Consider the following 24,604-nt stretch of genomic DNA (forward strand, 5'->3'; position numbering starts at 1 on the left):
GGGGTGCAAGACTGGACTCCCCCACATTCTGTGACAGACCCTAAGCCCCTCCGGGACCCCTGCAGCCTGGATGTAGGTATCTGTGCCCCCCCACCAAATACCTAAGACCCCCGGAGACCCCTCCAGCCTGAACTTAGATATCGGTGCCCCCCACAAACCCCCTAAGCCCCCCAGGTACCTATACAGCCAGGACATTTGTATCTGTGCCCTATAGGGACTCAATAAGCCCCCAGGGACACTCCAGTGTGCATGTAGGTATATGTGCCCCTCAGAAACCCCCTAACCCCCCAGGAACCCCTACAGCCTGGACGTAGGTATTTGTACCCCCACAACCCCCTAAACCCCCCAGGACATCTACAATCTGGACGTAGATATCTGTGCCCCTCACGAAACCTCTAACCCCCCCCCAGGGACTGATACAGCCTGGACATACGTATCTGTGCCCACTCAAACCCCTAAGACTCCCTGGTACCCGTACAGCCTGGACATAGGTATCTTGGGCCACCAAAAATCCCCTAAGACTCCCAGGATGCCTCCAGCCTGGACGTAGGTATCTATGCTGCCCACTAACCCTCTAAGCCCCCCTGGTACCACTACAGCCTGGATGTATGAATATGTGCCCCCCACGAACCCCCTAAGCCCCCCTGGGACTCCTAGAGCCTGGAGATTGGTATCTTTGTCCCCCAAAAAAACTCTCTAAGCCCCCCAGGGACCCCTACAGCCTGGACGTAGGTATCTGTGCACCCCAAGGCCCCTAGGATCCCCCGTATCCCTACAGCCTGGATGTAGGTGTGATGGTGCTGCCCGTGGGAGCCAGCTGAGGTCACTCAATGAGGGTGAACCGCAAACAAAACAGGACAGACAAATTCCAAACACTGCTGGTTATTTCAATACTTAGATTTATCAAGCCAGCACAAAACAGCTTCTGTAGTACCTCACTGGTTACTTAGAAGTTTAAACCACGCAGTTCCCTTAAAGTACCCAGCCTCAGGCCTCCATCCAGACACACCTGTCAGATATGATGATGATTCCTGAAAATCTTACTTCATTATGTTAAAGAAAAGATTCTTCCGATCCCAAAGGATCAGCTACATACCCAGGTTCAATTATAACTTATATCTTACCTAAAATACATGCTATAGCCAATTCTTATTAACTAAACTAAAATTCATTAGAAAAAAAAAAGAGAGAGAGTGTTGGTTAAAAGATTAATAGACATATCGACCTGAATTCAATTCTTGAGGTTCAGATACATAGTAGAGGTGAGCTTGTAGTTGCCAAAAGTTCTTTTAGAAATAGTCCATAGGTTATAGTCCAATTTCCATATTCAGGGTGGCTCCAGTCAATGACTGGGGATCTCAATCCTTGTGGCTTAAGGTTTCCCCCTCTTGAAACCCAAAGCAGATCTGAGATGAAGAAGGATCGTGTCCCAGGGTTCTTATACATTTCCAGCAGCCTTTCGGCCTGAGAAGACAATAGGCTTAACTCTCCTTCCAAGCATCCTGGCAATTAGTACAGAGTAATTTATTCATTAAACAGTTCAGATACAGGTTACCACAACCTTCAAAGAGACACATAGACAATAATACTATTTCACTCAAGTATCATGATTAATGGTAATATTCCTTTTTTGCTCTTTGAATTAAAACTATAGCAATAGACAAGACTTGTTTGCTTACATCACAAGACCTGAGCAAACATCTCCCCTTCTACCTCTAACAATGCAGACTTGCATTTCAAAGCTCTGTTCATTTACATATCTTGCTAACCAGTTCTTAAGGTTCACCCATGGGTCAGATCAGTCTGTGAGGTGAGTTAATTAACTCTTTCTGGCCCTGTCACCTTTCAATGAGATATTATATTATACTTATAATGTCACAGTCGCGGTGAGTCGACTGCTGCAGCACCCCGTAGACTCTGCCTGTGTCTCTCACTGAGCTGGAGTACAGCAGTCGAGGGGAGAGCACTCGATGTGTTGCATCTACACTAGACGCGATATATTGACCCCCGCTGGATCGATCGCTGCCCACCGATTCGGCAGGTGGTATAGACATACCCCGAGTATCTGGTGATCGGAGCTGGACCCCGGAGGGGGACACATTGAAGGAACTCAGGAGCTAAGGTGCCTCTATTGTCAACTGTCAGGGCTGCTGTGGCTCAGAGGAGGGTGCTTGACTGCCTGGCAGGCTTCGGCGCCACAAGCCTGGGAGGCAGGAGAAGTGAAGCGGCCACGGTGTGCTCAGGGTGCTCGTGCTTGGAGCAGGGGTGAGCTGGGGCGAGGGGGGGTGCCGCAGGGCAGAGCGGGGGAGTTGCCACAAGAGGGGAGCCTCAGGGTGGAGGGGGGGAGCTGCCACGGGTGGGGCACCTCAGGGTGGGGGCGCAGGGGGGGAGGGTGCAAGGTGGAAGTTTCGCCTAGGGAGTGAAACATCCTTGCACCGGCTCTGCCCCATGCCCTGCCTGCAGCCAGCCCTGCACCCCCTGCCCTGCCCTGCCCGCAGCCAGCCTCTGTCTCCAGACAGCCCTGCACCTTCTGCCCTGCCCCACACCAGCCGCATCCTCCCTGCCCTACTTGCAGCCAGCCCTGCAGCAAGCCCCTGACAAACCCCCAGCCCTGTCTCCAGCCATCTCCTGCTGCACCCCCCTGTGGCCTTCCCCAAAGCCAACCAGCCCCCCCACACACCCAGCCTGCACCAGCCCTGCACCCCCTGTCTGCAGCCAGCCCTGCATCCCCTGCCCTGTCTCCAGCCAACCCGATGCACCCCCCTGCCTGAAGCCAGCCAGCCCCACACCCCTTACCCTGCCTGCAGCCAGACCCTACCTCCAGCCAGCCCCATGTCCACTGGTGCCCTGCAGTACCCAGGGCAGTAACCCTGTACTTCTGCTTCAATGAGGGGGACAGGGAGCAGCTGGGACCCACACATGTGCACACCCTAGGGTGACCAGACAGCAAGTGTGAAAAATCGGGACGGGGGTGGGAGGTAATAGGATCCTAGATAAGAAAAAGACCCCAAAATTCGGAATGTCCCTATAAAATAAGGACATCTGGTCACCCTAGCACACCCCCAGGACTCCTGAGTTCCATTGCTGGGTTTCCTATTGGTTAAACAGCTGGTTCTTTTCCTTTTCCTGGGGGACTTTGGGAAAGTTGCTCCCCCCTCTAGGGCTCTGTCCCCAGCAGTCAAATGGGGATTTCATACTTTCCCGCTATTGGAAAGTGCTGGGAGAATCTCCCAGCAAAAGTTGCTCTGACAGTGCTAAGCAGCATCTGACCATTCAAGGTCGGAGCGCACTGCCCAGGAGGAGTGTTTGGCTCTGGGGTTTCACTTCAGCCCAGTGTAGAGAGAGGGGCCCAGCCATGGAGTTTGGCTCAAGAAGACCAAGTCTCCAGTTTGTTAAGGACGTTTTGAATTTCAATCCTGTGCTCCAAAGTGATTGGTGTCAGTTGCAAATTTTAGAAGCATGGTCTCCACTGCATTTTCCTAATCATTCATGAAAATATTGAATAGTACCGGACTCCGGACTGATGCCTGCCAGACCCACTAGGTACCCCCTCTCCATTGGACAGCCAAATATGGAGAAGGGCTCCTGGAGTCTGGGCTTTCAACCAGCTCTGCACCCACATTACACTGATTGCAGCTGGACTGCATTTCCCTCGTTCGCTTGTGAGAATGTCCTACGGGACAGTGTCAAAAGCCTTAGTAACTGCAAGCTAGATCCCATCTACTGTTTACCCACCTCCACCAGGCCCGGAACCCTGCCGAAGAAGGAAAGAGGATCGGTTTGGAATGATTTGTTCTTGACAAATCCATGCTCACTAGTCGTAAGAACCAAATTATCCTGTAGGTGCTGCTGACAAACTGAGTGTTTAAGAATGTATTCCAGTATCTCTCCAGCTATGGCAGTCAGGCTAGCTAGTCTGTAAGTCCCAGGGGTCTGTTTGTTCCCCTTTGAAAGATAGGTCCTGTCTTGTTCATGGATGGGAAGATGTTCTTTTTCAGGGATCTCAGACGAGAACTGGGGCACAACACCTGGTTTGTTAAGGCCACAAAAACGGAGGCAGGAACCTCTTCTCTCCTGCTGGCAAAGAACCCCAGGTACCTAAAAGATAGGGACTCACATCCTTGAAAGGGCTTTAAAAAGGCAGTGGTTAAAAAGTTTGGCCCCGACCATTTCTTGTTTCCACAGACTAGACATTTAGCAAACTTTAGAATTCCTTGGTGCTAAAACACCATGAAACTCCCCTTTCTTCTTCACAGAGGGCTTCAACACCCCTTCTCTCACTCAGGCTCACAACTGCCCAGAATTCGAGAACTGTCCCTGTTCCCATTGGACAAATGGGAGGAGCCTGAGGTACAGAGAAGGGAGGTGACCTACCCAAGGGTCTACACAGCAAGGCGGTGGCAGAGCCAGAAAGAGAAGCCACCAGTCAGACTCCTGTTCTAACAGACAACAAATCCCCCCAGAGGCAGGGATAGAGCTCAGGAATTGAGATGGTGGGAAAACTTCATTCCAACCATTTCTGTCCGAAAATCCCATTCAGACTAAACCAGTTTGTTTCTCAGAATCATAAGTGAGATGGAAGTTCTTTGCAAAAAGATTTTGTTGCAGAACAAAAGCATCTCCTGTTTGTCATAGTGTGTTAAATTGTGTCATCACACACAAGGAGGAGACACTTAGATCTTGAAAATTAGATAAGATGCTTCAGTCTGAGCTAAGTCGTTGCTGCTCTTAACAATTCCAAAATAAAAAAATACAAATAAAAAAGACTGTTTCCGCTAATCTATTATGTCATAATCTGCTCTGAGTAAACGTGATGGGACACCTCATATTATGCACTACTCCTAGTGACACTCTCCAATGGATCCCCATCCTCCACCCACCATGAGGTAGGTAAGAGTGGATCATTATTATCCCTACTTGAAAGAGGGAGAAGCTAAGGCTGAGAAAGGAGAATTGACTTGTCTTAGGTCACACAGGCAGGCAGTGGCAGGGTTGGGAATAGGACCCAAGAGCCCTAATTTTCAAACTAACCATCAGATCTTGAATTTCAGACATTGAATGACCTGAATAATGTGTTCTCAGATGAGCTTCAGACCAACAACAGTGCACAGTAATTATTCAGCAAGTATTTGAGGAGAACTGCAATGTTAGAGAGAATCATCAATTGCTCAGAGACAATTAATGCAGAGAAGCAACAAAATTTGTCAAACATAGAACTGGTTCTGACTTATTTCCTTGGTCTTAAAAAAGAACAACAAGGACCTGAGTTTCCTCCCTGTCAATAACCCCTGCTCAGCCAATCAGGATAGAGACTGAGGATGGGAGGCTGAGGATTCTTACCAGAGAGTACAAAGGATGGCCTAGGTCACCTGTGGGGATCACTCTCCGAGCACTATTTCAGTCCCACATTTTTGGGTGGATCTCTCACAGTGGGAGCTGCAGATCACTCCCCCGCAACACACACACACACACAAGCACACCTGCTGGTGTTGAGAGGGGAATAGGAAAAAGGAGAAAAGAAGCAAGAGAAGAAGAGAAAGGAGGGAAGGATGGATGGAGGAAAAGCTGAAACAAAAAGGACAAACCCTTATGTCCCCACTGATTCTAAGGGACAAAATCCCAGGTGCGCAATAAAATTCTGCCTCCTTAAGCTCGTGTTTTCTATGCCTAGAATTCAACTCTCACCAGATGGATCAGACTGAACAGGTTTCAAACCTCCAGAAGGCTCTTACCTTCTAAACAGGGACGGCTGTTTTCTAGTAAAATCACTACAAGGGAAGGAGAAAATTCGAAAGAGGTTCCTCCTGGTGCTCACATCTGTGAACCCGAATACTTTATCAGTCCTCAAGGAGAGACCTGGAGAAGGAGACTTGCTGACGCAAAGCCACAGGGGTCTCTGAGGTTTCCCTGGCCCCTCGCCCCTGTCCTGCCTGGCTGATGTCAGCATCTCTCTGTCAGGTCACTACGTCCCCATCTCCTTTGACCAATAGTCTGAGGTCCTGCAAAAGCCCTTTTTGATGTCACTGCCACACCCCTCCCTTGCTGTGCTAATGTCCTGCCCCAGGCCAGGCACTTTGGAGGTTTGAGCTACTCCCTGTGGATCACCCCACTCAAGGAGTGTTCGTTCTAAGCAGCAAGCCGGCTAGACAGTAAAACATCAGATGCTGCTCCCAATGCTACGCTCCGTTTTTCAGAAATTAGTCGACTTTATGGCCAGAAGAGACCATTAGAGCATCTAATCATATAATCATAGAATATTAGGGTTGGAAGGAACCTCAGGAAGTCATCTAGTCCAATCCACTGCTCAAAGCAGGACCAATCCCCAACTAAATCATCCCAGCCAGGGCTTTGTCAAGCCTGACCTTAAAAACCTCTAAGGAAGGAGATTCCACCACCTCCCTAGCTATCCCATTCCAGTGCTTCACCACCCTCCTAGTGAAAAAGTTTTTTCCTAATATCCAGCCTATACCTCCCCCACTGCAACTTGAGACCATTACTCCTTGTTCTCTCATCTGCTACCACTGAGAACAGTCTAGATCCATCCTCTTTGGAACCCCCTTTCAGGTACTTAAAAGCAGCTATCAAATCCCCCCTCAGTCTTCTCTTCTGCAGACTAAACAAGCCCAGTTCCCTTAGCCTTTCCTCATTAGTCATGCGCTTCAGACCCCTGATCATTTTTGTTGCCCTCTGCTGGACTGTTTCCAATTTTTCCACATCCTTCTTGTAGTGTCGGGCCCCAAACTGGACACAGTACACCAGATGAGGCTTCACCAATGCCGAATAGAGAGGAATGATCACATCCCTCGATCTGCTGGCAATGCCCCTACTTATACAGCCCAGAATGCCATTAGCCTTCTTGGCAACAAGGGCACACTGTTGACTCATAGCCAGCTTCTCGTCTAGTGTAACCCCTAGGTCCTTTTCTGCAGAACTGCTTCCTAGCCATTTGGTCCCTAGTCTGTAACAGTGAATGGGATTCTTCCGTCCTAAGTGCAGGACTCAGCACTTGTCCTTGTTGAACCTCATCAGGTTTCTTTTGGCCCAGTCCTCTAATTTGTCTAGGTCCTTCTGTATCCTATCCCTACCCTCCAGTGTATCTACCACTCCTCCCAGTTTAGTGTCATCTGCAAACTTGTTGAGGGTGCAATCCACACCATCCTCCAGATCATCAATGAAGATATTGAACAAAACCAGCCCCAGGACCGACCCTTGGGGCACTGTGCTTGAAACCGGCTGCCAACTAGACATGGAGCCGTTGATCACTACCCGTTGAGCCTGACGATCTAGCCAGCTTTCTATCCACCTTACAGTCCATTCATCCAGCCCACACTTCTCTAACTTGCTGGCAAGAATACTATGGGAGATCGTATCAAAAGCTTTGCTAAAGTCAAGGAATAACACATCCACTGCTTTCCCCTCATCCACAGAGCCAGTTATCTCCTCATAGAAGGTAATTAGGTTAGTCAGGCATGACTTGCCCTTGGTGAATCCATGCTGACTGTTCCTGATCACTTTCCTCTCCTCTAAGTGCTTCAGAAGTGATTCCTTGAGGACCTGCTCCATGATTTTTCCAGGGACTGAGGTGAGACTGACTAGCCTGTAGTTCCTCGGATCCTCCTTCTTCCCTTTTTTAAAGATGGGCACTACAGTAGCCTTTTTCCAGTCATCCGGGACCTCCCCCGATCTCCATGAGTTTTCAAAGATAATGGCCAATGGCTCTGCAATCACATCCGCCAACTCCTTTAGCACCCTCGGATGCAGCGCATCCGGCCCCATGGACATGTGCTCGTCTCCAGTTTTTCTAAATAGTCCCAAACCACTTCTTTCTCCACAGAGGGCTGGTCACCTTCTCCCCATGCTGTGCTGCCCAGTGCAGCAGTCTGGGAGCTGACCTTGTTTGTGAAGACAGAGGCAAAAAAATCATTGAGTACATTAGCTTTTTCCACATCCTCTGTCCACTAAGTTACCTCCCTCATTCAGTAAGGGGCCCACACTTTCCTTGACTTTCTTCATGTTACTAACATACCTGAAGAAAGCCTTCTTGTTACTCTTAACATCTCTTGCTAGCTGCAACTCCGAGTGTGATTTGGCCTTCCTGATTTCACTCCTGGATGCCTGAGCAATATTTTTATACTCCTCCCTGGTCATTTGTCCAATCTTCCACTTCTTGGAAGCTTCTTTTTTGCGTTTAAGATCAGCAAGGATTTCACTGTTAAGCCAAGCTGGTCGCCTGCCATATATACTATTCTTTCTACACATTGGGATGTTTTTTTCCTGCAGCCTCAGTAAGGATTCTTTAATCCTTTAGAGGATTGGAACTGATTTCAGTGGAGTCACATGTTTGCTAGGTTTTTATGCATTTGCACAGGAAAATATTGAGTGTTTCCATTCATTTCAGGGATCCCTATTCAGTGGAACTTCTCAACATAATGGAAATGCAATTATTTTTGTTGAAGGAAGAAGTTTATAAGGTGGCAAAGGGACTTGAACCAAGGACCCTTTGATTTTCAGTCAAACACTCTACTACTGAGTTACACCCCCATGGCTGGTGTGGGGGTAAATCGGTGATCTTAAAGATTTTGAAGGACAGGCCCTGCCTCAGAGATCTCCTGTTCTCTTCCCAGACCACAGTGCTTTTAAAAATGGGGTTTGATTAAACTTATAGATACATGGAGACACCACAGCTTGCACACCCACCCACATAGCTTCCCCCAGTGACATAGCTACCACCTCTCGGGGAGATGGATTAACTACACGGACGGGACAGCTCTCTCCCCTCTGCTTAGAGCATCTTCATTCTATATGAATAGGTAGGAAAGAACCTCCTGAATGGACAGTAACCAATTTATCAAATATTGCTGGGTCTGCATTCAATATGGGTAACTGGTCGTATTGGGCTGGATTAGTAGGAGCATTTCCAGGAGATCGAGAGAAGTGATTATTCCCCTCTATTCGGCACTGGTGAGGCCACATCTGGAGCATTGTGTCCAGTTTTTGCCCTCCCACTACAGAAACAAATTGGAGAGAGTCTAGGGGAGGGCAACAAAAATGATTAGGGGGCAGGGGACTTACGAGGAGAGGCTGAGGGCACGGTCACCCGGGGGGGGCAAGTGGGGCAATTTACCCCAGGCCCTGCAGGGATCCCATGAGAATATAGTATTCTATAGTATTGCAACTTTTTTTTATGGAAGGGGCACCCAAAATTGTTTTGCCTCAGGCCCCCTGAATCCTCTGGGCAGTTCTGTCCACTCCACCTCCTTGACTCATTCTCCTCCCTCTGAAGCCCCACCTGTGCTCTGCTCTCACTCCCATTTGGCCACTTCCCACTCCTGCTCTTTCTCTTTGGCTGAGGCCTGCTGGTCCACCTTTTGCTTGCTCCTCTCCTCCCTGAAGGCCTCCTTCTGTCTCTCCACCCCCGCCCCCAAGGTCTGCATGCTGCCCCCACCTCTCTGCCCTTCCCCTGAGACTCACCCTGCCCAGGACTCACACCTCTCTGCCTCTCCTGAGACCCACCTTGCCCAGCACTCACACCTCTCTATCCCCTCCCCTGACCTGCCCTGTCCACCACCCACACCTCTTTGCCCCACCTATAAGACCGGCCCTGCCCACCACTTGCACCTCTCTGCCCCTCACCTGAGACCCACCCTGTCCACCTCTTTCCTCGGTCATCTCTTGTTATTCCTTGAAACATCAAGGATGGAATAAAAAGCTGAGTTTACTCCAGGGTGAGGAAAGAAAGGAGCCACCAACCCCCTGGCAAAGCTCAGTGCCCCAGAGAAAACCTGTCCCCTGCTATTGCAATCCCTGATGTGCTGGGGATAGGATGGTAAAGGAACTGTCTGAATGATCAAGGCAGGAAATGGACAACAATCTACAGGAACGTCATTGACCACAAACACACTCTCCTCATGCTCCAGCCAGAAGGGAAATGAGCAGGAATTCTTGCAGTTCAGCCAGGGACACACTTACACAATGGCACAGCAGTGTGTGTGTTGTGGAAGCTGGTCTGAGGGAACAATTGGAATTGATCACTCAGTGAGAACAGAACTGGAGTGTAGTGAGAGACCCATCTCAAGCAAGTAGTTGTGGCCGAGTGGTTAAGGTGATGGGCTAGCAATCCATTGGGGTCTCCCTGCGCCGGTTCAAATCCTGTCAACTACAGAGGAAGTTGTGGTTCTTCAGTTTCAACAGAGCTGGGTCTCGTCTCACTCTCAAGCTGTCTCTACACTATTGGGTAATGTGGCTTTAAAGAGTTTCAATTAAACAGCTGTTGCATGTCCACACTATGCCCCCTTGTGTCACCAGAGCACATCCAGGCTAGACTCTTGGATGGCCACAGAAAACAGTGCGTTGTGGGTAGCTGTGCAACTGGCTGTGGGTGCTCTGGGAAGGGTTTGCAAAGCCTCACAGGCTGGTACAGCATCACATGATGCAGGTTTCTCTATCCCATTGTTCCATGGGAATCCTACTAGATTGCCTGCTGCTTTTCAACTGCAATGTGCCTGGTGGGGTAGTGTGTGTGTTGGGGAAGAGTGTGTGGGCACACTGTCTCTAAGTTCAGACAGCTGCTGCAAGCAACCAGTCCTGGGGAAGGGGACAGCCCCAACATCAGCCTGTTTCCCTCACTGGCTCAGCTCAGCACAGCAGCCTCTGTGACACACACACACTGCTGCCTGCTTAGCTCTGTGTCAGGGGTGCTGGAACAGGGGGTTAGAGGGCTGTGGCCCCACCACTCTTTACTGGCTGTTAGGACAAATGATGGAGTGGGGGGAAGGGTGGAGTCTTGGGGGGAAGAGGCGTTCTGTGGGTGTGGCCTCGGGGGAGGGGTGGTGTGAATGTGGGTCCCTGGGGAAGGGGTGTCATGGGAGCACCACAGTTCAGACAACAGTGCCCCCACACACACTGTAAGGAAGCTCCTGTCTACCCTGCTCTGTGTTCGTGGCGCGGGAGAGAGCAGCATTCCACGGCAGTGATTTGCTCCCCAGGGCTCCGGCAGGGGGGCTCAGGCAGCGATTTAAAGGGCCTGGGGCTCTGGCCTCTGCAGGGAGCCCTGGGCCCTTTAAATCACCAGCTTGGGGAACCTGGGCCGGGCTAGCACAGCGTAACCGCTCTTGCCGGTACCCCATACCGGACCGGACCAGCTTACTTTCACCTCTGGAAGGTCCTCACCTGGATCAATAACTGGTTAAAAGCTAGGAAACAAAGGGTAGGACTAAATGGTCAGTTTTCAGGATGCAAACAGGTAACTAGTGGTGTCTGTACTGCGACTATTCAACATATTGATAAACGATCTGCTAAACAGCGAGGTGATAAAATTTGCAGATGATCCCAAACTACAGAGGATAGTTAAGTGCGAAGCAGCCTGTGAGGAGCTAAAAAGAGATTTCACAAAACTGGGTGAAAGGGCAACAAAATGGCAGATGAAATTCAATGTTGATAAATGCAAAGTGATGCACATTGGCAAACATAATCCCAACTCTACATATAAAACGATGGGATGTCAAATAGCTGTTGCCACTCAAGTGAGAGATCTTGGAGTCACTGTGGATAGTTCTCTGCAAACATCCACTCAATGTGCAGAGGCCAGCAAAAAGAAAACAGAATGTTGGGAATCATTAAGAAAGGGATAGAAAATAAGAGAGAAAATCTTATTGCCGCTGTATAAATCCATGGTACGCCCACATCTTGAATGCTGCATGCAGATATGGTCACCCCATCTCAGAAAAGATGTATTGGAATTGGAAAAGGTTCAGAAACGGGTATGGAGTGTTTGCCATATGGGAAGAGAATAATAAGACTGGGACATTTTGGCTTGGAGAAAAGATGACTAAGGAGGGATATGATAAAGGTCTATAAAATCATGGCTGGTGTGGAGAAAGTAAATAAGGAAGTATTACTTATTCCTTCTCATAACACAAGAACGAGGGGTCACCAAATGAAATTAATGGGCAGCACGTTTAAAACAAACAAAAGGAAGTATTTTTTCACACAATGCACAGTCAACCTGCGGAACTCCTTGCCGGAGGATGTTGTGAAGGTCAAGACTATAACAGGGCTCAAAAAAAGAGCTAAATCGATTCATGGAGGACATGCTCTGAGCCAGGATGGGCAGGGAAGGTGTCCCTAGTCTCTGTTTGCTGGGAGCGGGTGACAGGGGATAGATCACTTGATGATTACCTGTTCTGTTCATTCCCTCTGGGGCACCTGGCTTTGGCCGCTATGGGAAGACAGGACACTGGACAAAATGGACCCAGTCTGACCCAGTCTGGCTGCTCTTAAGTCCCTATGCTCCTTTCATACAGATGCCTGGGATTCTGCCTCACAATGTGTCCCTGAGGTCTCAGCCAAAATGCCCAGACTGGCAAACACTCTGGGCTCCTGAAGCCTCTGCCCCCCACCTAGTGCCTATGGCTCATCCCTGCCCCTTGCTGCTGCTCCTTGCTGTAGAAGGTGAAAGGAGCGGAGGCAGCGCAGGAGCCTTCTGGGGACGCAGATCTGAGGCTTTGGGAGAGACACATTGTCTGAGACATCAGAGCGCTGTAAACCATGCAGCCACCCCCTCAATCAGGGGCCTGTTCCAGCCCTGAGTCTGGGCTACCATGATCCCTCCCGCAGAGCAGGGTGCCCACAGATTACAGCCTGAAAATAGGCATGTGACACTAATTCCTGTTCTCCCTGACAGGGTCTGACCTAGACCAAGTGGCACCCCAGGCAAGACATGTCTTCGGTGCCCCCCCATATGTTAAAATTTTAAGTATCTTATTTTTCATTGCATTTCTAGCTCAGTTCATGATTTCAATGCACAATTTCGATGCATGATTTTCTCTGTCATATAAGATGCTAAATTTGCAGGCTAGGTTCTGTAAACCTGGATTTATTCATGCCATATATAAGCAAATAAAACAAATGCATTTTCTATAAGCATATAGAAACTTTTTAATTTTAACCGTAACTGAAACGTACTAACATCTAGAAATGGAACTGTCACCAGCACAGGGCTGGCCAGGATTAAATAGTGTTACAGTAGGAGACAGCGTTAGGATGTTAACCCCAGGCCTTTAGTTGAAAGGTGGCTTCTCTCACCTTTCCCCCATGAACTGAAGCGCAGCATTAAAGAGATCCAAAGATTGGCCAATGGCATTTTCAAGTGCTAAAATAGCAAGCGATGTCGCTCTCTCATTGGCCATCAGTGACTGAAGATGTGGTTTAATGAGCCAAAAAAAAACCTAGCAGCTGCTGAAGTAGTTCAGTTGGGAGAGTGCTAGACTAGCAGGCTATTCTATCCAGCTTTGTGCACAGGTGGGATGTTTTCTGAAAGGTGCAGCAGTTCCTTTAACTGCCACGAGTCCCTCATTTCAGGCTATGCAGCAAAAAAAGACAGCATGGGCTTCTGCACTGAGTTGGCCCACCTGACCTTTCATTCTTCTCTTGCTCTTTGTCAGCAAGGAGAAGAAGAAGAAGAAGCTCTCCCTCAAGCTGGAGTCACACGGGCCAGGTAAGGACGACTTCCTGAGTGCCGGCTCCAGTCCTCTGCTCTGCCAGCTGACCTATTGAAGGGCTGCCACCACTTTCTCTAGGTTTGTCCATCGGTCTGTGGCAGGGTGAGCAACAATCAAGCAGATGGAGTTTCTGTAGTGTAGTGGTTATCACATTTGTCTAACATGTAAAAGGTCCCTGGTTCAAAGCCAGGCAGAAACATGCTGGCTTCCTTTTCCCAGATCCCCTTGCTGTTCAGGAAGGTGCTCCTCCTTCTCCTATTGGCCTGTCACTGGGATAACTCCAACCCCTGCATGACAGAAGGTGCTGACAGCAGTGGAGAAAGCACCTTGGTGTCAGGCTGGAGAACCTAGAGGAGTTAGGCATGTTACCTTTCAGAGGCTTGTAGCTTGGCCTCCTCTGCCCTTGGAGATTGGCTGGTGGATGCCGGCTCTTCCTGCTGGCCTCCTTTGCGTGATTTGCCAAAGGAGGAAGTGAGGCAGGAATGGGGCAAAAGAGGAAAGTCAAGCTGAGAAAGGCAGGGCAGAAACTAAGCACATCATTGTGGCTAAGTGGGGTTAGTAGAGCACCATCATTCATTCTGCAAAGCATGGGGAGGTGTGGTTGGCTGCTGGGAGGCAGAATCCTGTGCCTGCCTCTTGGCTTCCCAGGGATGGCTACTTGCAGCCCAGGAGAAGAAGGGGGGTTCTGGGTCAAAGGAAAACAAGCAAAGCTGAGTCCAAGTGGAGAATGGCTGCTCCTTTATGGCCAACCTGGGGGCATGACTGATGGTTTTAGAGGTGGAGGCTGGGCTGGCTGTGAGCAACTGGGATCCAGGAAACCACCGCCTGCCCTTCTGAGGGCCAAACCAATGGAGGTGCGGTTGGCTGCTGGGAGATAGACCCCTGTGGCTGCCTGTTGGCATCCCAGGGATGGCTACTTGCAGCCCAGGAGAAGCGGGGTTCTGGGTGGAAGGAAAAGAAGCAATGGTGAGGCTGAGTAGGCTCCTTTCTGGCCAAGATGGTGGGCTGTGGTGAGTCTGGGAGTTGCCTGTAAGCCATAAGTGGACTTGGTGCAGTAAAAACTGCTGCTCCATTCTGGCTGACCTGGGGGCACGATGGACGACTTGGGAGTGGGGGCAGGGCCCTGGCTGTGAGCAAATGGGATCCAGGAAGCCCAGCCTGCCCCTCCAGGGGCCGAGTCTTCATCTTCTCTCCTGCCATGGGGAGCCCAGCCTCAAGCCTGCCCAGCATGTGCTGTAGCTCGAGCATTAAGCCTTCCTGTGTGGCCTGTGCTGGAGCTGACCCTGGACCCCTGTGGGGCACTGTTGGGGGAAATCCTGACTGCAAATACTTCTAGGGGAGGCAGCCACTGTGGTTCGCCCTTCCTGCTCCCTGCGCTGCTGCACCCTAAAATCCCTGTCAGCCGGCAAAACGGGCAAGGAGCCTGGAGAGAGGAGGCAAAGGGGGGCCTGAGCCCCCTCGGGCACTGCCCCGCCTCAGGCAGCCCACAGAGACCTGATGCCTCCCCAAGCAACGCACGGAGATGTGCCAGCAGCGCTAAGGCAGCTCCCTGCCCACTCTGCCCCCTCCCTTCATGCTGCACTGCTCCTGGAAGCAGCTGGCATATCCCTGCGACCCTGAGTGCAAACTCCATAGCTGACCCGCCCCCAGATCCCACTGCCTAGAAGCCATTGCAGGAGGGGAGTGTGTGCCGGTCACTTTGGGAGCTGTGATGCCCGAGGTAAGCACCCCCCTCCGACCACCTCCTGCACCCTTACCCCTGCCCCAGCACAGAGGCTCTCTGTGTCTTGAACAAGCACTGTCAAGGATTGGCCAAGAACTTCTGCTCTGTTTATGTGAAAGAGACACCAAAAAAGGGAGCCCAGAGGACAAGTTTAATTCATAAGCACAAACTGGCCAGCCAAGCCAGGATCTCTCAGTTACTCAGAAGGCTCTTCAGCCAGCTCTTCCCAAAGACCAGTCTCTGGAGGCTTTTGTGACATGATGTACCTCAAAATAGCCCCCTGTAGCTCACATATTCATCATTCATATATGGCTGTGATATGTCATACAAACCATTCCATGTAAGTTATCACATGAAAAGTCATGATCTGCTGAAATCGGTTAGTCTGTCCAAATATGTATAGCATGAGGGTGTATGAAGTTATGCATTTTGCTCTATGGTTGTTACTGAAATATGCTATAATTTTGCTAGTGACCCCTGCCAAGGAGGGAGTTCAACAACCATGAATCAGCAGAGGAATTGTAATTAAGGGATTTCCAATTCAATGACAGATGCCCAAACACAACACTGTGGGGACTGCTCAAGTCTATGACTCAGTTGCACAAGACCACACCAGGAGGATTCCCCAACCTAGTGACTCAGCAGAGCCCACCCGGACATGTCTGGGCAAGTGTCTTCTAGACACTTGAACTAAGGGTATAAAATAGGAGACTGTGGCATCACGTTTTTGCCTTTCTCCTCCCCCACCTATGTTGGAAGCAGCAGGAATCCTGAGAAAATGAAGGGGGGAATTCTATGTATTAAGGAGGGTAACATCCAGTGGGGTGAGAAAAATGCTTGACCTAACTACTGCCTAGTGTAATAAGGTGTAAAGTTTAGATTTTGCTGTGGTCATACAGTGCTTAGTGCTCTGCATTGTGGCCCCAAGAGCCATGGATGCAAGTTGAGTTACGATGACCTTTTCCTTGTCTCCACATTTCTTAGGTGCCTCCTTCCAACACTTGTCAGAAAAAACGACCGGTTTCTTTTGGAAGCATTTGCATTGCAAGGCAGAGGCAGTCTTCTCTGTTTCCTGAGAAGATTGACCAAAAGATGGGAAGAGCGGACACATTTGGCAAGGCACTACTGGGTGCTGCATCTCTAACCTCCACTTTACCTGGCAGGTGAGTCAGCCAGCTTAGCCACGGTGCCACTCTCTGGGACTTTTCTCCCAACTGCTCCATTTTTCATCAGTGACTATCAAAAGGAAGGTGACATGACATCTGCGTGTGGACATCCCCAGTGAATCACAAGGATGTGTGGCGCAGGCTCTCATGTTGCAGCTATTGCAGTCAAAGCAACCACCATGCTAATGCCAGTCACAGCAGCCTTTTCATCAACTCCAGGCATGTGATTTGATTCTTTCCAATGCTTCTCTACAAAGAAGCCTTTTCCTTAGCAAGCAATGACTTGGATACCAAGGGAGGTCTCTTCTGTTTCCTAGGAAGACACAGGAAAATGTGAGCGGAGGAGACAAAAGCTGTACACCAAGGCATCACTGGGAATTGAACCCAGGATCTCCTGTTTACTAGACAGGTGCTTTAGCCAGCTAAGCCATGGTGCCTGCCTCAAGAAAATGTTTGCAACTGTTCCATTTGATGGTCCAGGACAACACCTGCAAATTCTAAAATACAGACGTTCCACATTTCCCTCAGGACCTGCAGACCTTGAGGTGTCTGGCTCTCCGTGCACAGAAAGCCACAGCTGAGATGACAGAGGGCTTCTAACATGTGTTTCTCCCACCAGCCACTGTGATCATATAGCGGTTAGTGATCTGTGTTTCAGTTAAAGCAACCTTGGCTCAGTTCTCAGTTATAGTAACCTTTCCACCAGCTCTAAACTTCTCATTTGCCATTTTCCAAGTGTGGGGAAGTGTCTGCCCCCAACCAAGCAGGAGAACGATTAAGGCAGCCTTGCAGAGGCTGCACAGAACCCGGCCTATCAGGAAAGGGCTTATTGGGAGAGCCAATCAGGAGAAGGCTTGCTGGAGCAGCCCATATATAAAGGGCTGCTCAGCACAGCAAGAGTCAGTCACTGCTTGGAGTTTGAGAAGGGAGGTTTGGCTGGGGAAGGGGAAAGGGAAGGGGAAGGGGAAGGGTGGGCACCATGATCAGAGTAGTGCTGGGTGGGTAAGGGGAGCATGAGTGACCTTCTGGCTGAGTACTGCCAGACTGAGGCCCTGATACAAAGGCAGAGGAAGGTGCTGGGGCTGTGGGGAAGTGGTCCAGGGAAACAGATGCAGGGTTGGAGGTTCACCACTTTTGCCTCCGTAGCCACTGACACAGGTGGCTGACACAGGTGGATATACCCTGGACTGCAGCCGGCCACTGAGGCAAGTGTCTGGGTAGAGAACAGCTGCCCCCGGGAAGGAGGGAGAGAACTGAGTGGGGCACAGCCAGAGGGCTGTGTCCATAAGAGGACACTGAAGTCCTGAGAGCGACATGGGTCCTAATGATAGAACAGATGTAGCCAGATGCCACTAGATGAAGGTGCACTGGTGAACCAGAACTGATTCTCAGGATGGCCAGCAAGAGGCGCCACAGCGGTGAGACCAAGACTTAGCCGCAAGGAAGGCTCTCTCTGTCTTGAACAAGCACTTAGAAGGATTCTGCTGACAGGTCTTTTCTTTTTCTGAAAAGAGATACAAAAAGGGAGCCAACAAACACACTAGGTTCAGCAAGAAGAACTGGCAGGCCAAGCCAGGCTCTCCTGGTTAGTAGGAAAGCTCTTCAGCCAGCTCTTCCCAAAGATCACTGTCTAGAGGCCTTTTAACAGCCACTGCAGATGTTGACCACAAAACAGACAAAGAGATGCCAAAATAGAGTTCTCCACTGCCTGCAGCCATCACGCTACCAGGAGTTCTGTGCATACAGAGGCCCCTGCTGGTGGGAAAAGGCTTTGGTATAAGCAAAGAAACAGTGAAAGTATATGGCAATAAAGATTGTTTTCTCTGTGTCTAAAGGCAGGCATTGGTCCCTGGGAAGGGACGTGGAAGGATGATCATATCTTATACTGACATGTGACAACTTTTCATAAACTCAAGGTTTGATCTGTGGGAAGAACGTCTCCCTACATAAGAAACAAACACAACAGGAACAGAGATTCTTTGTTCAATCTGCAACTCTGAATAAGACACAATTCTTTAGTTCTTAGCTCCAACACCTGGCAATTTGCTGACCAGGCCTATCTTAGCAAGCAAGGCTTTCTGTTTACCCCAGCTTTCTCTTATCTTATCACTATTTGCTAGGCCTCTAATCCTTGACCATACTCTGGACTTTGAGTCTGGAAAAGAGCTGGCACAATCCATGCACCAGGTTGCTATATAAACAGCAAATAGATTTTTAATCCTTCACATGAAGTAATGGCAAAGCTCTTGGTTCAGGCCTGTAGCAGTGATGGAATGAACTGCAGGTTCACATCAAGTCTCTGGAGTCCATCCACAGATGGGATGGGTCATTCAGTCCTTTGTATAGAGTTTCAGTTTGTAGCAAAGTCCCTCCAGAGGTATGAAGCAGGACTGAAGACAAGATGGAGACGAGGCATCAGCCTTTTATAGTCTCTTGCCATGTTGTCTTTGCTTTCTTTGTCCCAAGGACACTCTATCCAGCATGTGGCATAGAAAAACCTTTGAGTTCTGTCCACAGGCAGGTCCCTGCATACCTTGCTGAGTCACAAGGTGTACCTGCCTTCTCTCAATGGGTCGATTGTATAGCTGATGGTCCGTAGTGGGCCATCAAGCAGGCTAGGCAGAACTGACACCAACTTGTCTAAAGTGTTCCCCAGAAGCAGAGCACGAGTTTGAAATATGGACAGCATAGAACCAATATTCATAACGTCGACTACAAAAATTATACACATCTAGAGATAGCATCATTATAATTAGCCAATCAGAACCTCTCCATAGACCCCTTACAAAACAACCTTTCTGCAATATTGACTGCAAATATAGAACAGTGGTCGCAACGGTGATCTATACAGTTACAGATTATGTCAATAACGTCACAGGAGGTGACATGGCATCAGTGAGACTGATATTGGAATACTGCCTCCAGTTTTGGTTTCCTCTGTTGAAAAAGATGTTGTGAAATTGGAGCTGGGGCAGCAAAGAGCCACCAAATGTTCTGAGGGCTGGAGAAAAATGCCTTCTAGTGAGCTATTGAAAGAGCTCAGTCTGTTTAGCTTATCAAAAGAAGATTGAAAGGTGACTTCACTGAAGTGTTGAAGTGCCTTAATGGAGAGAAAAGATTGGGTGTTAGAGGGCTTTTTAATTGAGCAGAGAAATGCATAACAAGACCCAAAGGCTGGAAGGTGAAAAGAGACAAATTCATATTACAACTAAGGCACAAATATTCAACAGTGAGGATGATTCACTACAGGAACAAGCTACCAAGGAAACCGGTGGATTCACCATGTCCTGATGTCGTTTAATGAAGACTAGATGCCTTTCTGGAATGGGTTTGCCCCAAAAGTAGCTCTTGTGTCATACAGGAGGCCTGTGATATGCAGGGGGTCAGATTAGATGCTCTAATGGTCTCTTCTGGCCAGAAAGTCGACTAATTTCTGAAAAACTGAGTATAGCATTGGGAGCAGCATCTGATGTTTTCCTGTCTAGCCGGCTTGCTTCCTAGAACGAACGCTCCTTGAGTGGGGTGATCCACAGGGAGTACCTCAAACTTCCAAAGTGCCTGGCCTGGGGCAGGACATTAGCACAGCAAGGGAGGGGTGTGGCAGTGACATCACAAAGGCCTTTTGCAGGACCTCAGACTATTGGTCAAAGGAGATGGGGACGTAGTGACCTCACAGAGAGATGATGACATCAGCCAGGCAGGAGAAGGGCGAGGGGCCAGGGAAACCTCAGAGACTCCTGTGGCTTTGCTTCAGCAAGTCTCCTTCTCCAGGTCTCTCTTTGAGGACTGAGAGAGTATTTGGGTTCACGGACGTGAGCGCCAGGAGGAACCTCTTTCGAGTTTTCTCCTTCCCTTGTAGTGATTTTACTAGAAAACAGCCGTCCCTGTTTAGAAGGTAAGAGCCTCCTGGAGGTTTGAAACCTGTTCAGTCTGATCCATCTGGTGACAGTTGAATTCTAGGCATTGAAAACACGAGCTTAAGGAGGCAGAATTTTATTCCACACCTGGGATTTGGTCCCTTAGAATCACTGGGGACATTAGGGTTTGTCCTTTTTGTTTCACCTTTTCCTCCATCCCTCCCTCCTTTCTCTTCGTCTCTTGCTTCTTTTGTCCTTTCTCCTGTTCCCCTCCCAACACCAGGATGTGTGTGTGTGTGTGTTTGTGTGTGTGTGTGTGTTGTGGGGGAGTGCTCTGCAGCTCCCACTGTGGGCGGTCCATCCAAAACTGTGGGACTGATATAGTGCTTGGACAGTGATCTCCACAGGTGACCTAGGCCATCCTTTGTACTCTCTGCTGAGAACCCTCAGCCTCCCGTCCTCAGTCTCTACCCTGATTGGCTGAGCAGGGGGTTATTGACAGGGAGGAAACTCAGGTCCTTGTTGTTCTTTTTTAAGACCAAGGAAATAAGTCAGAACCAGTTCTATGTTTGACAAATTTTGCTGCTTCTCTGCATTAATGGTCTCTGAGCAGTTGATGATTCTCTCTAACATTGCAGTTCTCAAATACTTGCTGAATAATTCTGTCACTGTTGTTGGTCTGGAGCTCATGTGAGAGCACTTTAAGGTCATTCAATGGATGAAATTCAAGTTCTGATGGTTAGTTTGAAAATCAGGGCTCTTGTGTCTTATTCCCAACTCTGCCACTCGCTGGCTGGGTGACCTAAGGCAAGTCAATTCTCCTTTCTCAGCCTTAGCTTCTCCCTCTTTCAAGTAGAAATAATAATGATCCACTCCTACCTACTTCACGGTGGGTGGAGGATGGGGATTCATTGGAGAGTATCACTATAAGTAGTGCATAATATGAGATGTCCTATCACGTTTTCTCAGAGCAGATTATGATATAATAGAATAGCTGAAATAGTCTATTTGATTTGTATGTTTTTATTTTGAAATTGTTAAGAGCAGCAACGACTTAGCTCAGACTGAAGCTACTTATCTAATGTTTGAGATCCAAGTGTCTCCTCTTTGTGTGCGAGGAGACAATTTAACACACTGTGACAAACAGGAGATGCTTTTGTTTTGCAACAAAATATTTTTGCAAAGAACTTTTATCCCACTTGTTATGATTTCGAGAAACAAACTGGTTTAGTCTGAATGGGATTTTCTGACAGAAACAGTTTGAATGACATTTCCCCACCATCTTGATTCCTGGGCTCTATCCCTGCCTCTGGGGGGTTTGTTGTCCATTAGAACAGGAGTCGGAACTGGTGGCTTTTCTTTCTGGCTCTGCCACCGCTTTGCTTTGTATGCCCTTGGGTAGGTCACTTCCCTTCTCTGGACCTCAGGCTCCTCTCATCTGTCCAATGGGAACAGGGACAGTTCTTGAACTCTGGGCAGTTGTGAGCTTGAGTGAGATAAAGGGTATTAAAGCCCTCTGTGAAGGAGAAAAGGGAACTTCTCAGTGAGTGGGGATCCTCTCTGTATGGCCCCAATGGGGAAGGGAAGAGATGGTGTGGGGGAGAAGAGGGGCAGAAGGGGTCAAATGGGGCTAAACCAGAAATGAGGAGATTTTCTTCCTGTTAAAATATCCTGGAGTCTCATCGCTGAAAAGTCACATCTTTAGTTAGGTTTGAACCAGCAGCCTTTCAATTGCCAGGCAAAGGTGTGAACCACAGAGACTGATAACTGCCTGCTTCCCTATTTTGCCTCAGAAGCACCTGCAGTGGTGCTACTAGTTAGTGCAGAAGGGACTATAGCTGGGGTTATAAGTTCAAGCCTTACCTTAAATACTGGTTTCTATTACCCCTGTAGCTTCCCCAACTTGTTTTGCCCAATTCACATGGAAAGTACCCTACTAGGAAAAGGAGAATAAATTCTGAAATGTGGAAGTGGGTGCTCAGCTTGGAAATATCCACCCTCTGCTGCCATGAATTCCAGTAGATTGTTCACTGTCAGAGAAAATTGATCTATTAGCTGCCAGGAAAGGTGTCTGGGCACCATATCTCCCTGCGTCTTCCAGTGCACCCCTGGCTCGGTCACGGCTGTAGATTCTATATGCATTGAGTCTAGCTGTTTTCTAAACCTTCCTAGCACAGCTGGTAGTGTCTCAATTTCATAATCTGAAGGTTTTGAGTTCAAGCCTCTCAGAAGACAATGGTTTTTGCTCCCCGCTTCAAATTTTCTAAAGGAAATCAGAGAAAAGAAACTACAGGACAGTGTTTTCTAGGCACCCTCGCACCCATCTAACACACACACACAGAGACTCTTCTAAGGCATTAACTTTTCCTTCTCTATGGAGTTTGTATTCTCCATAGAGCAAAATATATCAAACATGCAAGTCTAAGCCTAATACAATAGGAAACTCAATACTGATAAAATCTCACCCTCAGAGATCTTCCAATAAGCTTCTTTTGCAGACTAGGCTTATTTCTAGTCTGGGCCCAATCTTTTCACCTGGCATAATCCTTGTTCCAGCTCAGGTGGTAGCTAGGGGATTTCTTATGACTGCAGCCTCCTTTCTTCTGTTCTACCCACTTATATAACTTTGGTACAAGGCAGGAATCTTTTGTCTGTCTCCTGGGGGAAAGCCCCAGGTTTAAGATGGATTCCTGTACCAAGTGACATGCTCACATGTCCTGTGAGACCCCAAGCCTTCATTCTTCCTGGCCTGACTCACAGATGGTGCAGGACAGAGCCATCTACAGTCAATTGTCCTGGTTAATGGGAGCCATCAAGAGTCCAAACCACTATTAATGGCCCACACTATGCATCATTACAACAGGACCTCAGAGTTATATTTCATATTTCTAGTTTCACATACAAGAATGATCGGTTCATACAAATACGATGAACACACACAGTAGATTATAAACTTTGTAATGCTACCTTACATGCATAAAGCATACTCCAGTTACATTATATTCACACTCATTAGCATATTTTAATAAAATCATACGGAGTGCAACATCATAGCAGGGAAAGGGTTTTACTGCAGCACCTGGGAGCAGTTGAGTTTCATGTTCAGGCTGTGGTATGAGTTTCTCCAGGTTTCTCGTAAGCACACAGGGCCCTTAGCAGGTGCTCTCGATACAGGAATGGCCCAGACGCGATAAAGTGATGGGAATTGCATTTTCCTTTTTAATTTTTGTATTTCCAATGACATTTCTGTTTGTGATTTCGTTTTGCTTTGTATAACTGTGTTTTCTCCTGGATTTGCTATTTAACTAAAAAAAGAATAAGGCCTCAGGGCGCCGGATGGAGGAGTAGGCTGGGGCTAGGACTGCTAAAAGAGCAAAAGCATCAGGTTTTCTGTATTGTTTCCTGCCCTCATTTTCTGACTAGATTCTCTTCTGCATGAAATTTGCTCAGTTGGTAGAGCATCAGACTTTTAATCTGAGGGTCCAGGGTTCAAGTCCCTGGTCAGGTAAAAGGACAATCCCTCAAGATTTTCAGAAGGCATCTCTTGAGGACTCTCTTTGACTTCAGTTTTTCCTTTTCAGAACTTGGCCTTTCCTAGGAAGGGCCCTTTACTGCTTGGGACTGAAGGTGCTACTTCCTCACCTGTCCACTGGCATTGCAGTCTGGAGGAAGAAAAGCGTCTGGGCCTGCAACAAAGTGCTGTGTGCTGATTTTTTGAGCAAATGTAGGGCTGGCCAGAAAGGCATGTTCCCACTGGGTATTCCCTGACAGAAAAAAACTTTCCCCACAGAGTCTTTCATGCCAGAAGTCACACAGGCTTAGCTGGTCCCATGGTGTAAGGGCTGGTGTTCAGAACTGTGAATCCTGAAATCAAAGCTCAAGCCCCAGTAGAACTTTGAGGTCTTTTCATTGCCAGCTAATTATCCTGGGATTTCCAAAGCTTCATCTTGCTCTTTCCAATGACATGGTATCCTATCTCTTGCCTGCTAGTTGTTGTGACTCGCACAAGAGGGCATGTTTGATCCGGAAGCGAGGCCCTCCCTTAGGCTCAGTCTGAATAGAGGTCAATGTAGCACTGCATGAGACAGGTCAATTTTATTTTGCTTTGTATAACTGTGTTTTCTCCTGGATCTGATATTTAACTAAAAAAAGAAGAATGTCTGTGGGCCTCACATGGAGAAGCAAGATGGGCCTAGGGCTGCTAAAGAAGCAAGACTAGCAAATTTTCTGCTCTCTTTTTCTTGACTAGTTTCTCTTCTGCATCAAACTTGCCCATTTTTCTATGAGCCTGGATAGCTCAATTGGTAGAGCATCAGACTTTTAATCTGTGGGTCCAGGGTTCAAGTCCCTGGTCAGGTG

General features: G+C 48.5%; 3 non-coding genes across 3 annotated transcripts; 2 read left to right on the top strand and 1 right to left on the bottom strand.

Annotated features, from left to right (window-relative positions):
* Positions 1-10,079: 10,079 nt before the first annotated feature.
* Positions 10,080-10,161, top strand: TRNAA-AGC (transfer RNA alanine (anticodon AGC)). The gene has a single exon. It is a non-coding gene; the product is annotated as a tRNA-Ala (tRNA).
* A 6,590-nt stretch (positions 10,162-16,751) lies between these two features.
* On the bottom strand, positions 16,752-16,825 carry TRNAT-AGU (transfer RNA threonine (anticodon AGU)). The gene has a single exon. It is a non-coding gene; the product is annotated as a tRNA-Thr (tRNA).
* A 7,706-nt stretch (positions 16,826-24,531) lies between these two features.
* Positions 24,532-24,604, top strand: TRNAK-UUU (transfer RNA lysine (anticodon UUU)). Its single transcript has one exon. It is a non-coding gene; the product is annotated as a tRNA-Lys (tRNA).

The sequence above is a fragment of the Gopherus flavomarginatus genome, chromosome 2 (genome assembly GCF_025201925.1).
Source record: "Gopherus flavomarginatus isolate rGopFla2 chromosome 2, rGopFla2.mat.asm, whole genome shotgun sequence".
Lineage (NCBI taxonomy): Eukaryota > Metazoa > Chordata > Testudines > Testudinidae > Gopherus > Gopherus flavomarginatus.